At 44.4% G+C, this 16956-nt stretch overlaps 1 pseudogene; it reads left to right on the forward strand.

Moving 5' to 3' along the window:
• Window positions 1-16237, forward strand: part of LOC112071285 (germ cell-specific gene 1-like protein) — a 29493-nt pseudogene extending 13256 nt beyond the window's left edge.
• Window positions 16238-16956: the final 719 nt, after the last annotated feature.

A 16956-nucleotide genomic window follows, 5' to 3' on the forward strand; every position in this document is an offset into this window, starting at 1 on the left:
TACTGTGTTGCCACTGTGTTGTTACTGTGTTTCGACGGTTGTGTTGTTACTGTGTTGTTACGTTGTTGTTTACTGTGTTGCCACTGTGTTCACTGTGTGTTACTGTGTTGTTACCTTGTTGTTACTGTGTTGTCCACTGTATTGTTACTGTGTTGTTACTACGGCATTACGTGTTTTACTGTGTTGTTACCTGTTGTTACTTGTTGTTACTGTGTTGTTACCATTGTTGTTACTGTGTTGTTACCTTGTTGTTACTGTGTGTTGTCACTGTGTTGTTACTACGGCGTTACTTGTTGTTACTGTGTTGTTACCTTGTTGTTACTGTGTTGTTTACCTTGTTGTTACTGTGTTGTTACCTTGTTGTTACTGTTGTTTGTCACTACGGCGTTACTGTGTCGTTACCTTGTTGTTACTGTGTTGCCACTGTGTTGTTACTGTGTTGTCACTGTGTTTTACTGTGCTGTTACCTTGTTGTTACTGTTTGTTACTGTGTTCACTGTGTTGTTACTGTGTTGTTACTGTGTTGTCACTGTGTTTTTACGTGTTGTTACTTGTTGTTACCTTGTTGTTTACTGTGTTGTTACTGTGTTGCCACTGTGTTGTCACTGTGTTGTTACTGTGTTGTTACCTTGTTGTTACTGTGTTGTACTGTGTTGCACTGTTGTTGTTACTGTGTTGTTACTGTGTTGTCACTGTGTTGTTACTGTGGTGTGTTACCTTGTTGTTACTGTGTTGTACTGTGTTGCACTGTGTTGTTACTGTGTTGTCACTGTGTTGTTACTGTGTTGTCACGTGTTGTTACTGTGTTGTTACCTTGTTGTTACTGTTTGTCACTGTGTTGTTACTGTGTTGTTACTACGGCGTTTACTTGTTGTTACTGTGTTGTTACCTTGTTGTGTGTTACTGTGTTGTTACCTTGTTGTTACTGTGTTGTACTGTTGTTGTACTACTGTGTTACTGTGTTAGTTACTGTTGTTGTTACCTTGTTGTTACTGTTGTTGTTACTGTGTTGCCACTGTGTTGTTACTTGGTTGTCACTGTGTTGTCACTGTGTTGTCTACCTTGTTGTTACTGTGTTGTTACCTGTTGTTACTGTGTTGTCACTACGCTGTTTACTGTGGTTACCTTGTTGTTTACTGTGTTGCCTACTGTGTTGTTACTGTGTTGTCACTGTTGTTGTCACTGTGTTGTTACTGTGTTGTTACTTGTTGTTACTGTGTTGTTACTGTGTTGCCACTGTGTTGTTACTGTGTTGTCACTGTTGTTGTTACTGGTTGTTACCTTGTTGTTACTGTGTTGTTACTGTGTTGCCACTGTGTTGTCACTGTGTTGGTTGTTACTGTGTTGTTACCGTTGTTGTTACTGTGTTGTTACTGTGTTGCCACTGTGTTGTTACTGTTACTGTGTTGTCTTACTGTGTTTGTTACTGTGTTGTCACTGTGTTGTTACTGTGTTGTTACCTTGTTGTTACTGTGTTGTCACTGTGTTGTTACTGTGTGTTACTACCGTTACTGTGTTGTTACTGTGCTGTTACCTTGTTGTTACTGTGTTTGTTTACCTTGTTTTACTGTGTTGTCACTGTTTGTTACTACGGTGGTTACTGTGTTTGTTACTGTGTTGTTACCTTGTTGTTACTGTGTTTTACTGTGTTGTTACTGTGTTGCCACTGTGTTGTTACTTGTTGTCACTGTGTTGTCACTGTGTTGTTACTGTGTTGTTACCTTGTTGTTACTGTGTTTTACGTTGTTGTTTACTGTGTTGTTACCATTTTTTACTGTGTTGTCACTGTGTTGTACTACGGCCGTTACTGTGTTGTTACTGTGTTGTTACTTTGGTGTTACTACATTGTTTACTGTGTGTTACGTGTGTTGTCACTGTGTTTGTACTGTGTTGTTACTGTGTTGTTACCTTGTTGTCACTGTGTTTTTACTGTGTTGTCACTGTGTTGTTACTGTGTTGTTACTGTGTTGTTTACTGTGTTGTACTGTGTTGTTACTTTGTTGTCCACTGTGTTTTTACTGTGTTGTTACTGTGTGTTTACCTTGATTGTTACTGTGTTGTTACTGTGTTTGTCCTACTGTGTTGTTACCTTGTTGTTGTTACTGTGTTGTTACTGTGCTGTTACTACGGTGTTACTGTGTTGTTACCATGGTGTTACTGTGTTGTCACTGTGTTGTTACTGTGTTGTTACCTTGTTGTTACTGTGTTGTCACTGTGTTGTTACTACGGTGTTACTGTGTTGTTACTGTGTTGTCACTGTGTTGTTACCTTGTTGTTACTGTGTTGTTACTGTGATGTTACTACGTTGTTACTACGTTTTTATCTTGTTGTTACTACATTATTATTATATTGTTACGACGTTGTTACTATGTTCTTACTACAGCTATTACTGTGTAGTTGCACAGTAATAGGGGGCAACTTAATGTAGTTTTACAAACCGCGATCATATCAAGGACCATTCATCCCATCATCCATAACCCAGGCAGCGAGTGTAGGTCAAGTGGTGTCTCTGTCTGTCTCTTAGAGACAGATGAATCTTCACCGTTACAGTGGAGGTTAATGATATGGTGAATGGGTCACTGGTCCAACTCCCTTACCTAACTTCCCCCTCAATTTATGTGTCTCTCTATTCCCATCCCATCCCTCCCTCCCTCATTGCTTTCTTTTTCTCACCTCCCTCCCTATCCTCAATCTCCTCTCCCTCTCCCATTTGTCCCTCTTTCCCATCCCCTTGCCTCTCTCTCTCTCTCTTTCTCGCTCTCTCTCTCTCTCCCTCCCTCTCTCCTTTTGTAGGAGTGCTGTGGCTGTGTATCGTGGCAGAGTGTCTTTATATTCTCCTCCTGGCCACCGGAGGCATCCTCATGTCCATAGAGGCATGTCACTTAGGAAACGTCATCAACGGACTCAAACTCAACGCCTTCGCTGCCATGTTCACTGTCCTGTCAGGTAACAACACTTTACATACTCTCTTATGTGTGTGTGCGTGCCTCTTGCTATTGAGTCAGTCAGTTTTCTCCTCTCCTCATTATTCCTCTCAGGTAGAAAAGTATTTAGTTTGTTTGTTTGTTGCTGATTGGGACTACAGAAACCCTGCAGATCAACACGGTCTTCACACTGGCAGCTTTAGGCAGCTTTACTCAGTGAGGGGCCCTAAAACAGTGACTTACCCATGGAACACTGCTCACTGCTGTCTGTGGGTCTGCAGACTGGACTTGAAGTCTACTCTTCCATGTATACTATGAGGCGTTGTCTTTTTCAGACAGCTTGTCGAGTTTTATCTGGATCGGTATTCATCTGGTCCTGTCATCTGAGTTTTTCTGCAGACACAATACTTCAGTGTTCTGTTGGCTATGTGATGGTTTAGATGTTCTGTTGGCTATGTGATGGTTTAGATGTTCTGTTGGCTATGTGATGGTTTAGATGTTCTGTTGGCTATGTGATGGTCTCTGTGTTTTGTTGGCTATGTGATGGTCTCTGTGTTTTGTTGGCTAAGTGATGGTCTAGATGTTCTGTTGGCTAAGTGATGGTCTAGATGTTCTGTTGGCTAAGTGATGGTCTAGATGTTCTGTTGGCTAAGTGATGGTCAAGATGTTCTGTTTGGCTAAGTGGATGGTCTAGGTCTTGGCTGTCCTCCGTAAACCTCTTGCTGGTCTCCCTAACCTCTGGCTGTCATCCCAACGCCTCTTGGCTGCCTCCCCTGTTCATCCACGACTCTTGCAGTCCTCCAAACCTCTTGGCTGTCTCGCAAAACCTCTGTGTCTTGCATCCAGTGTCACTTTTGCGGTCGTTTGGGCACTGCGTCTGATGTGGTCATTCAATTTTTTCAATTTTGTTCTGATGAGGCATTAACAGTGACCCTCAGAATCCACAAAAATGTACCATCGATACTGAACTGTGAAACCATAACGGGGGAATTTCATCAGTAAATGGTTTTTCTGAAATGGGGGTCATCAGCAATTACTTACTGTAAGGTAGAATTTGGTTCGCAAGTATAAAACCAAGAGTAAACAATGAATGGCAGAAAACGTTTGGTTTTATATCACCATTAAATGTAATGGAATTACCTCAAATCAATCACGATGATTTAACTGAGCATGTAAAAACAGTCAAAAACTGTAACTCAAATGAACATAGTCCATCTCAGCAGGCGAGGTATGTATTCATGTCCTGCCTACAGATCCCTATCTCACAGGAGGTATTCTAGTCCTGCCTACAGTCCTTCATCTCACAGGAGGATTCTGTCCTAGCCCTACAGTCTCATCTCACTGGAGGTATCTCTGTCCTGCTACAAGTCTCATTCACCAGGAGGTTTTTCCCCTTGTTTTTCCTGCTACAGGCTCAACGGAGGTATTCTCGTCCTGGCCTAAGTCTCAAATGCTCAAGGAGGTATTCTGCCTGCCTACAGTTCTCATCTCACAGGGAGGTATTCTGTCCTGCCTACAGTCTCATCTCACAGGAGGTATTACCTGTCCTGGCCTACAGTCCTCACAGGAGGTATTCTGTCCTGCCTACAGTCTCATCTCACAGGAGGTATTCTGTCCTGCCTAAGTCTCATCTCACAGGAGGTATCCTGTCCTGCCTACAGTCTCATCTCACAGGAGGTATTCTGTCCTGCCTACAGTCTCATCTCACAGGAGTCTATCCGTCCTGCTACAGTCTCATCTCACATGAGGTATCCTGTCCTGCCTACAGTCTCATCTCACAGGAGGTATCCCTGTTCCTGCCTACAGTCTCATCTCACAGGAGGTTATCCTGTCCTGGCCTACAGTCTCATCTCACAGGGAGGTATCCTGTTCCTGCCTACAGTCTCATCTCACAGAGAGGTATTCTGTCCTGCCCTACAGTCTCTACTCACAGGAGGTATCCTGCTCTGCCTACAGTCCATCTCACAGGAGGTATCCTGTCCTGCCTACAGTCTTCATCTCACAGGAGGTATTCTGTCCTGCCTACAGTCTCATCTCACAAGCAGGAGGTATCCTGTCCTGCCTCTACAGTCTCATCTCACAGGAGTTATCCCTGTCCTGCCTACAGTCTCATCTCACAGGAGTTATCCTGTCCTGCCTACAGTCTCATCTCACAGGAGCTATCCTGTCTTGCCTACAGTCTCATCTCACATGGAGTTATCCTGTCCTGCTAACAGTCCTCATCTCACAGGAGGTATCCTGTCCTGCCTACAGTCTCATCTCACAGGAGGTATACTGTCCTGCCTACAGTCTCATCTCACAGGAGTATCCTGTCCTGCCTACAGTCTCATCTCACAGGAGTTATCCTGTCCTGCCTCACGTCTCATCTCACAGGAGTTATCCTGTCCTGCCTACAGTCTCATCTCACAGGATTTATCCGTGTCCTGCCTACAGTCCTCATCTCACAGGAGTTATCCTCCTGCTACAGCCATCTGCACGGAGTTATCCTGTCCTGCTACAGCTCATCTCACAGGGAGTTATCCATCTATACCCACATATATACCCACATTCCATACCCCACATATATACCCACATCTTATACCCACATCCATACCCACATCTATACCCACATATCTCCCACATCTCTACCCACATCTCTACCCAATCTCTACCCACATATCTACCACATCTCTACCCACATCTCTCCACACATCTACCCCACATATCTACCACACCTCTACCCACATGCTCTACCCCACATCTATACCACATATTATACCACATATCTACCCACATCTATACCCACATCTATACCCATCTATACCCACATCTATACCCACATATCACCCCACATCTATACCCACAATCTATACCCACATCTATACCCACAATCTATACCCACATCTATACCCACATATATACCCACATCTATACCACATCTATACCACATCTATACCAATAATCTATACCCACGATCCATACCCACATCTATACCACATATATACCCACATCTATACCCACATATAATACCCACATCTATACCCACATGTATACCAATAATCTATACCCACATCCATACCCACATCTATACCCACATCTATACCCACTTATATACCCACATCTTATCCCACATATATATACCCACATATATACCCACATATCTACCCAATCTATATCCAGTATATCCCCACATCTATAACCCACATCTGATACCCAGATATATCCCACAATCTATACCCAGGTTATATCCACATTCTATACCTCATCCATACCCACATCTCTACCCACATATATACCATCCACATAATCTACCCACATCTCTACCCAACATCTCTAAACCCACATCTATAACCAGATATATCCCACATCTATACCGCATCCATACCCGATCCATTACCCACAGCTATACCCACATCTTAGCCCCACATCTCTACCTACAATCTATATCCCTTCCATATACCCATCTTCGATACATTTTTCTACCACAATCTATACCCACTTATACCCCACATATATACCCACATTTATACAATAATCTATCCACACATCCATACCACATTTATACCCACATACTATACCCACTATATACCCACATCCTATACCCACAATATATACCACATATTATACCACATATCTACCCACATCTATACCCAGATATATCCCCACATCTATACCCACATCTATACCAGATATATCCCCACATCTATACCCAGGTTATCCCCACATCTATACCTCATCCATACCACATCTCTACCCACATATATACCCACATATCTACCCACATCTCTACCCACATCTCTACCCACATCTATACCCAGATATATCCCCACCACTCTATACCCGCTATCCATACCCGCATCCATACCCCACAGCTATACCCACATCTCTACCCACATCTCTACCTCATCTATACCCACATCTATACCCCCATCTATACCCAGTATATATCCCCACATCTATACACACATCATATACACACATCTACATCAGGAGACGTGGAGGAGGCCGTAGGAGGGCAACAACCCAGCAGCAGGACCGCTACCTCCGCCTTTGTGCGCAAAGGAGGAGCACTGCCAGAGCCCTGCAAAATGACCTCCAGCAGACCACAAATGTGCATGTGTCTGCCTCAAACGGTCAGAAACAACTCCATGAGGGTGGTATGGAGGCGCCGACGTCCACAGGTGGGGGTTGTGCTTACAGGCCCAACACCGTGCAGGACGTTTGGCATTTGCCAGAGAACACAAAAGATGGCAAATTCGACACTGGCGCCCTTGTGCTCTTCACAGATGAAAGCAGTTCACACTGAGACATGTGACAGACGTGACAGAGTCTGGAGACGCCGTGGAGAACGTTCTGCTGCCTGCAACATCCTCCAGCATGACCGCTTTGGCGGTGGGTCAGTCATGGTGTGGGTGGCAATTCTTTGGGGGGGGCCGCACAGCCTCCATGTGCTCGCCAGAGGTAGCCTGACTGCCATTAGGTACGAGAATGAGATCCTCAGACCCTTGTGAGACGCATATGCTGGTGCGGTTGGCCCTGGTTCCTCCTAATGCAAGACAATGCTAGACCTCATGTGGCTGGAGTTGTGTCAGAAGTTCCTGCAAGAGGAAGGCATTGATGCTATGGAACTGGCCCGCCCGTTCCCCAGACCTGAATCCAATTGAGCACATCTGGGACATCATGTTCGCTCCATCCACCAACGCCGTGTTGCACCACAGACTGTCCAGGAGTTGGCGGATGCTTTAGTCCAGGTCTGGGAGGATCCCTCAGGAGACCATCCGCCACCTCATCAGGAGCATGCCCAGCGCGTTGTAGGGAGGTCATACAGGCACGTGGAGGCCAACACACACTACTGAGCCTCATTTTTACTTGTTTTAAGGACATTACATCAAAGTTGGATCAGCCGTAGGTGTGGTTTCTCCACTTAATTTTGAGTGTGACTCCAAATCCAGAACTCCATGGGTTGATAAATTTGATTTCCATTGATAATTTTTGTGATTTTGTTGTCAGCACATTCAACTATGTAAAGAAAAAAGTATTTAATAAGAATATTTCATTCATTCAGATCTAGGATGTGTTATTTTAGTGTTCCCTTTATTTTTTTTGAGCAGTGTATATATATATATATGTATTTATTTTGTAGAAGTAATCTCCCGGCCTAGAGAAAGGGGGTCGGCCGCCAGTTGCCAATCTCTGATCCAAATTAATCAGTAAGAGGGTTTCCCTTTGTGACTGTTTTTATTGTGTTCATCTAGGTTATAGAAGAGCAGTTTACCTAGCTCAGCATCTTGTTGTAATGGTTTCTACAGGAATGCTAGAGGCCAGAGAATAGAGAAACCCTTATTAAACTAATTGATTGTGGGTTGTATGGAGAAGGGAGAGAGAAGAGGGAGAGGAGGGAGAGAGAGAGAGAGAGATGGGGGTATGAAGGGAGATAGATGGGGTATGAAGGGAGAGAGAGGGGTATAGAGAGAGGAGGAGGGGGGTATGAAGGGAGAGAGAGAGAGAGAGAGGAGAGAGAGAGAGAGAGAGAGCAGAGAGAGAGAGAGAGAGAGGAGAGAGAGAGAGAGAGAGAGAGAGAGAGAGAGAGAGAGAGAGCGAGAGAGAGAGAGAGAGAGAATAGAATTTCACTATCTCAGGTCTTTGTTTTAGCACAAACAGCCCATATTGGGTGATTAATTTCATGCTTTACCATTACCAGAAGAGAACAGCTTCAGCTTTGGTCACACACCAGTCTGGTAATAAGCCTGGCTAAGTTTTAGAGAGGAAAGATAAGGTGGTGTGCAAGTAGAGGTGCTGCCTGAAGGAAGTTCTGAATGTAGGTGACGGGGTAGGCACATGTCTCTCCTCTATGGTGAGTCCTGTGCTTCCTTTGCATTCCTTACCTTAGTCTTAGTGTAACGCCATAGGGGCTTCACCTGGCTCTCCATACACATACAGACAGATGGAAACTACAAGGGGGCAGAATTATCTCATTCCTTACCTTAGTCTTGTGTAACGCCATAGGGCTTCATCCTGGCTTCTCCATACACATACAGATAGATGGAAACTACAAGGGGGCAGAATTATCTCATTCCTTACCTTAGTCTTAGTGTAACGCCATAGGGGCTTCACTTGGCTCTCCATACACATACAGACAGATGGAAACTACAATGGGGCAGAATTATCTAATGTCCAAAATCCGAAATGCTTGATGTGGAATGAACTCCAATCAAACACTGCCACTGAAAAGCATATTATTAAATCTGTGGGAAACGTATCATGACCGACCGGCTCGATTCGTTCTTATGTAGCAAAATTTGAAATGGTGGATTTTGGATGAAAGTAGAGACTCAGAGCTACAAAATGGTACATCATACACTACAGTTGAGGAACAACGGGAAAGTCATTCTGCTTTGAAAGTTGATAAACTTGTAACCTCACTTTTGAGAAAGCTCTTCTTCGTCTACACCCATTCAGCATCGTTCACACCCTCTTAGGCCTTAGCCCCACCCATCTCTTTAAGGATTCACATGTACTAAACAACCAAAGATTTCAAGACTAAAGACTGGTTTATACTACGGATGTGTTCGTACATTTTATCTGGAGTGCCAGAGTGTGCTCTGGGCGGTCGTAAACTGAGAGCGTTGTCAGATTGTGCATTCGTAAATTCAGAGCGTTTCGCTCTCGGAGCGTTCAGAGGATGCTCTGGCCGAGGAGTAGGGTTGATCCGAGCGTTCTGACCCAACAACAGCAGTCAAGCACCCAAGCTAACAGGCTAACGTTGGCTAGCTAGCTACTGTAGCTACTTCCAGACATAAATGAGAAAACACCTCACTCTGTCCATTTTACTCGCCCTAGCAGAGCTGGTTAGGCTGTTTTCATGTTATATAGAGTGTTGGTGACTGTAACTGTGCTGCTGGCAACAATTTAATTACGCAGTTTTGCCAAGGTTTACTAACACTGGCCACATTCGTAAATGTGTCAGTTATTCTGCACTCTGGCACACAGACGAGAGTGCTATGAAATCGGACTAGATAGCCAGAGCGAATTTACCATCTACGTCAATCGTCAGTTGTCGCAGTGACATCATGAACATTCTATTGAAATGGGTACTTGCATCGTGGAGTCTTTATTAAAGACATGTAGCTAGCTAGCTAAACAATGAACCATAATCCCAACTCATGATGTTACTACCCTGAACGAATCTGCAGGTAGCTAACCAACCAGGTTCAATGTTAGCTAGCTAACAGTAGGCAATGACTAGCAATACAAATGGCTCTCTGAGATACGAATAATATTACTACACAGATCATACACGTAACGTTAGCTAGCGAGCCAGCAGTACACTTTAACTTGAAATGAAAATGACTTTCTGACAAAATTGGAAACATGTAATATCTGAAAATGTAGCTAGCTACAAAAAAATGCATTTTGATCAAATAAACGAAACAAGTTTACGTTCAAATGGCTCTCCTGTGAAGTAGCGACGTGCGGCATACGCCTAGTTTCCTGAAACGAGTCACATATGACCAACATCAGCAGAATTCCAGTGCTGACTCTGTCAAGGAAAGCTAGGTACACCATACAAGGCTCTTCATGCTAAGTGTGTGGATTTGGACTGAAGCTCCGGTAGTTTGTAAAGAGGATATCTGACATGATTGATTAACATATGTAGAAATATGCTGAGAATTAACATGAGAGTGAATGGGAGGAGGGGGATGCTGAGAGCGAACACGTTCTCTGCTGCTATCAGCTCTGCTCTTGTTCAGTCTGAGATTTGGGGGGCTTAACCACTAATCGGATTGGCACAGAGTCTGTTTGTTATTCCTCATGTTTTTTCTGTTCCCTCACTTTTTTGGGAGTGATGAAAGTCTGAGGAGATCCCTTGCTTCGGCTGTCATGTTACTAGCCCAGCCGGAAATAGAGAGGGAGAGAGGGAGAGAGAGAGATGTGAATAGGACAGAGAAAGATGTGAGAGAGAGAGGGGAAAGGACAGAGAAAGAGATGTGTGTGTGAGAGAGAGAGGGGAAAGGACAGAGAGAGAGAGTAGGAGAAATAGAAAGAGAGAGAGAGATGTAGGAGAAACAGCGAGAGAGAGAGAAAGAGTGATGTGGGAGAAAGAGAGATAAAGATTTCATGAGCTGAAATGAAAGATCACAGAAATTTCTCTCAAATGTTGTGCAAAAATGTATTTACGTCCTTGTTCTCCTTTGTCAATATAATCCATCCACCTGACAGGTGTGGACTATCAAGAAGATGATAATTGCATAATAATTACAATAAAAGGCTGCTCTAAAATGTGCGGTTTTGTCACACGACACAATGCCACAGATGTCTAAAATTTTGAATGAGTGTGCAATTGGCATGCTGACTGCAGGAATGTCCACCAGAGCTGTTGCCAGGGAATTTAATGTTCATTTCTCTACCATATGCCGCTTCCAACGTCATTTTAGAGAATTTGGCAGTACGTTCAACCGGCCTCACAACCGTAGACCACACCAGCCCATGAACTCCACATCCGGCTTCTTCACCTGCGTGATCATCTGAGACCAGCCACCCAGACAGCTGATGAAACTGAGGACTATTTCTGTCTGTCATAAAGCCCATTTGTCGGGAAAAAAACGAATTCTGATTGTCTGGGCCTGGCTCCCCAGTAGGTGGGCCTGGCTCCCCAGTAGGTGGGCCTGGCTCCCCAGTAGGTGGACCTGGCTCCCCAGTAGGTGGACCTGGCTCCCCAGTAGGTGGGCCTATGCCCTCCCAGGCCCAGCCATGGCTGTGCCCCTGCCCAGTCATGTAAAATCCATAGATTAGGGCCAAATTAATTTATTTCAATTGACTGATTTTCTGACATTGACTGATCAACTGTAACTCAGTAAAATCTTTGAAATTGTCACATGTTGCATTTATATTTTTGTTCAGTATTTGTCTCACAAGTTGTGACAGCACAGGACAGCACAGTACCGTATATTACAGTACACATTACAGTAAAGAAAAGTAGAGTACAGTACAATACAGTAGAGTACAGTACAATACAGTAGAGTACAGTACAATACAGTAGAGTACAATACAATACAGTAGAGTACAATACAACATAGTAGAGTGCAGTACAATACAGTAGAGTACTGTACAATACAGTAGAGTACAATACAACATAGTAGAGNGAGTGCAGTACAATACAGTAGAGTACTGTACAATACAGTAGAGTACAATACAACATAGTAGAGTGCAGTACAATACAGTAGAGTACTGTACAATAAAGAAAAGTAAAATATAGTGTACTGTATTATACCCTACTTTACTCTAATGTACTCTACTGAACTATACTGTACTGTACTGTACTGAACTAAACTGTACTGCACTCTACTGAATTAAACTATACCGTACTCTACTGTACTCTACTGAACTAAACTGTACTGTAGTGTACTCTACTGAATTAAACTATACCGTACTCTAATGTACTCTACTGAACTAAACTGTACTGCACTCTACTGAATTAAACTATACCGTACTCTAATCTACACTACTGAATAAAACTCTACTGTCCTGTACCATACCATACCGTGCTGTACTGTACTCTAGTCTGCTCTACTGTGATGTTAAAACTTCTGAAACAACCTACAGGACGGTAGCTCTCCAGGAGAGCCGTGGCCAAGACATTTATGATTAGTTCAGATTTGAATCTGTTCCGAACAAATCTGAACTTGTTTTTTGAGGCGGAGCTCTATAGAATAATACCCAGCGTGCGTTGCATGTGTTTGTTTTTCATTGGTATTTTCGACATCTGGAAAAGACTTATTTTCACCTTTCATTCAGCACCTAAAATGCACCTGATTTCAATGTCTGGAAAAGACATCTAAAGTAAACTCCTTTTTCAGGACCCTGTCTTTTAAAGATAATTCGTAAAAATCCAAATAACTTCACTGATCTTCATTGTAAAGTGTTTAAACATTTTACATTTTAGTCATTTAGCAGACGCTCTTATCCAGAGCGACTTACAGTAGAGTGCATACATTTTTATTACATTTTTACATACTGAGACAAGGATATCCCTACCGGCCAAGAGCAGACGCTCTTATCCAGAGCGACTTACAGTAGAGTGCATACATTTTATTACATTTTTTTTTTACTTTTAAATTATTTATTTTTTTACATACTGAGACAAGGATATCCCTACCGGCCAAACCCTCCCTACCGGCCAAACCCTCCCTAACCCGGACGACGCTATGCCAATTGTGCGTCGCCCCACGGATCTCCCGGTTGCGGCCGGCTGCGACAGAGCCTGGGCGCGAACCCAGCCCAGCCTGGGCGCGAACCCAGAGACTCTGGTGGCGCAGCTAGCACTGCGATGCAGTGCCCTAGACCACTGCCCCACCCGGGAGACAACRCTGTTTCCCATGCTTGTTCAATGAACCATAAACAATTAATGAACATGCACCTGTGGAACGGTAGGCAATTAAGGTCGCAGTTATGAAAACTTAGGAAACTAAAGAGTCCTTTCTACTGACTCTGAAAAACACCATAAGAAAGATGCCCAGGGTCCCTGCTCATCTGTGTGAACTTACCTTAGGCATGCTGGAAGGAGGCATGAGGACTGCAGATGTGGCCAGGGCAATAAATTGCAATGTTCGTGCTGTGAGACGCCTAAAACAGCGCTACAGGGAGACAGGACGGACAGCTGATCGTCCTCGCAGTGGCAGACCACGTGTAACAACACCTGCACAGGATCGGTACATCCGAACATCACACCTCTGGGACAGGTACAGGATGGCAACAACAACTGCCCGAGTTACACCAGGAAGGCACAATCCCTCCATCAGTGGTCAGCCTGTCCGCAATAAGCTGAGAGAGGCTGGACTGAGGGATTGTAGGCCTGCTGTAAGGCAGGTCCTCACCAGACATCACCGGCAACAACGTCACCTATGGGCACAAACCCACCATCGCTGGACCAGACAGGACTGGCAAAAAGTGCTCTTCACTGACGAGTCGCGGTTTTGTCTCACCAAAGGTGATGGTCGGATTCGCGTTTATCGTCGAAGGAATGAGCGTTACACCGAGACCTGTACTCAGGAGCGGGATCGATTTGGAGGTGGATGGTCCATCATGGTCAGGGGCAGTGTGTCACAGCATCATCGGACTGAGCTTGTTGTCATTGCAGGCAATCTCAACGCTGTGCGTTACAGGGAAGACATCATCCTCCCTCATATGGTACCCTTCCTGCAGGCTCATCCTGACATGACCCTCCAGCATGACAATGCCACCAGCCATACTGCTCGTTCTGCGCATGATTTCCTGCAAGACAGGAATGTCAGTGTTCTGCCATGGCCAGCGAAGAGCCCGGATCTCATTGAGCACGTCTGGCACCTGTTGGATCGGAGGGTGAGGGCTAGGGCCATTCCCCCCAGAAATGTCCAGGAACTTGCAGGTCCCTTGGTGGAAGAGTGGGGTAACATCTCACAGCAAGAACTGGCCAATCTGGTGCAGTCCATGAGGAGGAGATGCACTGCAGTACTTAATGCAGCTGGTGGCCACACCAGATACTGACTGTTACTTTTGATTTTGACCCTCCCTTTGTTCAGGGACACATTATTCAATTTCTGTTAGTCACATGTCTGTGGAATTTGTTCAGTTTATGTCTCAGTTGTTCAATCATGTTATGTTCATACAAATATTTACACATGTAAATAAACGCAGTTGACATTTTGCTGAGTTTAAGTATTTTCAACTTCGTTTTTATTACTGGGATGATTGTCAGAGAGGGGGGAGAATGAGAGAATTTGGCAAAGAGGGAGAGATTTGAGGTTTTGGCAGAGAGACGGAAAGAGTGCAGAAAAACAGCTGCAAGTTAGCCAGTAGTCCAGTTGAGTCCAGTCTCCTACGCTGGCATATCTCTTCTTGTCAGGTTAGCTCAGTGCTGTTTTCAGTGGTTTCCTTGTCTAGGAAAGCTGCTACAGAGGGAGCAGGCTTTTGTTCCAGTCCAGCACTAACACAGAGGATTCAACAAATCATCTCATCATCAAGAAGTTTAGGATTAAGATTAGGGATTAGATTAAAGATTAGTGTAGCTAAATGTGGGATGGAAGAAATGGCAGCACACCCTGTAGTGCTCAAGGACTACAGTGGTTATCGTGACATTATAGCTCAACACTGTCACCCTGTGGTGGAAAATAGACCTCACCCACTTGTCTATAATGCTCTTTTCTACAGCACTAGACTCGTTTAACTTCTCTTGACATTCCAGGTCTGCTTGGCATGGTGGCCCACATGATGTTCACCACAGCCTTTCAGCTGACAGTCAGTCTGGGGCCAGAGGACTGGAAGCCTCAGTCATGGGACTACAGCTGGTCATACATGTAAGCACACACACACACACACACACACACACACACACACACACACACACACACACACACAACACACACACACACACACACACACACACACACACACACACACCACACACACACACACACACACACAGTCTTGTACAACTAAACTTGAGGGGATACAAAATTCACAAAACCTTACCGTAACTTAACCCTAACTAACCTAAGCTCCTAACCTAACCTTAACCCTAACCTAACCCCTAGCTCCTAAACCTAACCATAAACCTAACACTAGCTCCTAACCCTAAAACTAATCCTAGCTCCTAACCCTAAACACTAATTCTAACCTTAGCCCTAAACCCCCTAGAAACAGCATTTGACCTCGTGGGGCCTAACAAATGTCCTCAGTTGGTCAAATTTGTATTTGTTTACTATTCTTGTTTTACTATTCTTCTGGTACCCACAAATGACAGTAGTTAAACATGTACACCACACGCACAGAGATTCTATGCTCTATAGGCTGTATGGGGTGGGGGGGGGGGGGTGTCCGTCACCTCAGGTTGGAAGACCAAAATATCATAGATATTTACTTTTTCAGAATTTGTTACACACTTTTCTTTATTCACTCTGTGTCTACCATTTCCTTCCTTCTTCTTCTCTAGCCTGGCGTGGAGCTCGTTCACAGCCTGCATGGCGTCCTCGTCACCATCATCAATCGCTACACCAAGACCATCCTGGAGTTCAAACACAAGCGCAGGAACGTCCAGAAGAACCTGAAATCAAGCAGAATCTACTTGAGCTGGACTCTGGACCGGGGTTGGGTGGGACACGTCGGACACGGGGGTCATGTGGAGCAAGTGTGGTATGTACATCAGCTCGGTGCCCAACACGGCAGAGGAACTACTGGATCTCTCCAGTAATGGCAGGAAGCTGTCCAACGCGTCAGTGTTCCTGGACTTGAATGATCTGCCAGATCCGATAAGAGAGGAGTACTTCTGAGAGAAGACTAGGGGACTGACCAAGGAACACACAAATCACACATATACAAACGCACACACACACACACACACACACACACACACACACACACACACACACACACACACACACACACACACACACACACACACAACACAACACACAACACACCACACACACACCCACACACACACACACACACACACACACACACACAGTTCTTTCCAAACCAAGACAGTATCCCACCAGAGACAATATATTCCACGTCTTGTTTGAGGTACCTCCTGCACCCCCCCTCCACTGCCGCTTGGCTCAGTGATGTGCTCTTACTGTTCAGGGTGCTCCTGCCCTGACAACACTTCAATATGGGCTTCAGTCTCTGTTTTCTTTTATTAACTATCTAGTAACTACGTTTAAGGGTTTATTTGTTGCAGTATTACATGTATGCATTGGTTTGCTGAAGCTGTGCTTTTGTGTGTCTGTGTGTGTGTATGTGTGTGAGCGTGAATTTTATGTTTAAAACTCCTCATTTGCCTTTTCTACTGAGGACATAACACTAAGAGAGAGATATGTTCCTACAGCATACCTCTGTGGAAACACTGTTGAGCTGATGCCACATTGAGACACAGCTTTGATATACTTCAATAGAATGACACAGAGACATTTCCTCTCTTCTGGAATGATTTCCGACATGCACCCAGTTTACAAACCAAATTGCATTAGCAACAGTGACTTAATGTTAGAGGAAATCCAACTCCAAGTTCCCCTGA

Source organism: Salvelinus sp. IW2-2015, unplaced genomic scaffold, assembly GCF_002910315.2.
Source record: "Salvelinus sp. IW2-2015 unplaced genomic scaffold, ASM291031v2 Un_scaffold1568, whole genome shotgun sequence".
NCBI classification, from domain to species: Eukaryota; Metazoa; Chordata; class Actinopteri; order Salmoniformes; family Salmonidae; genus Salvelinus; species Salvelinus sp. IW2-2015.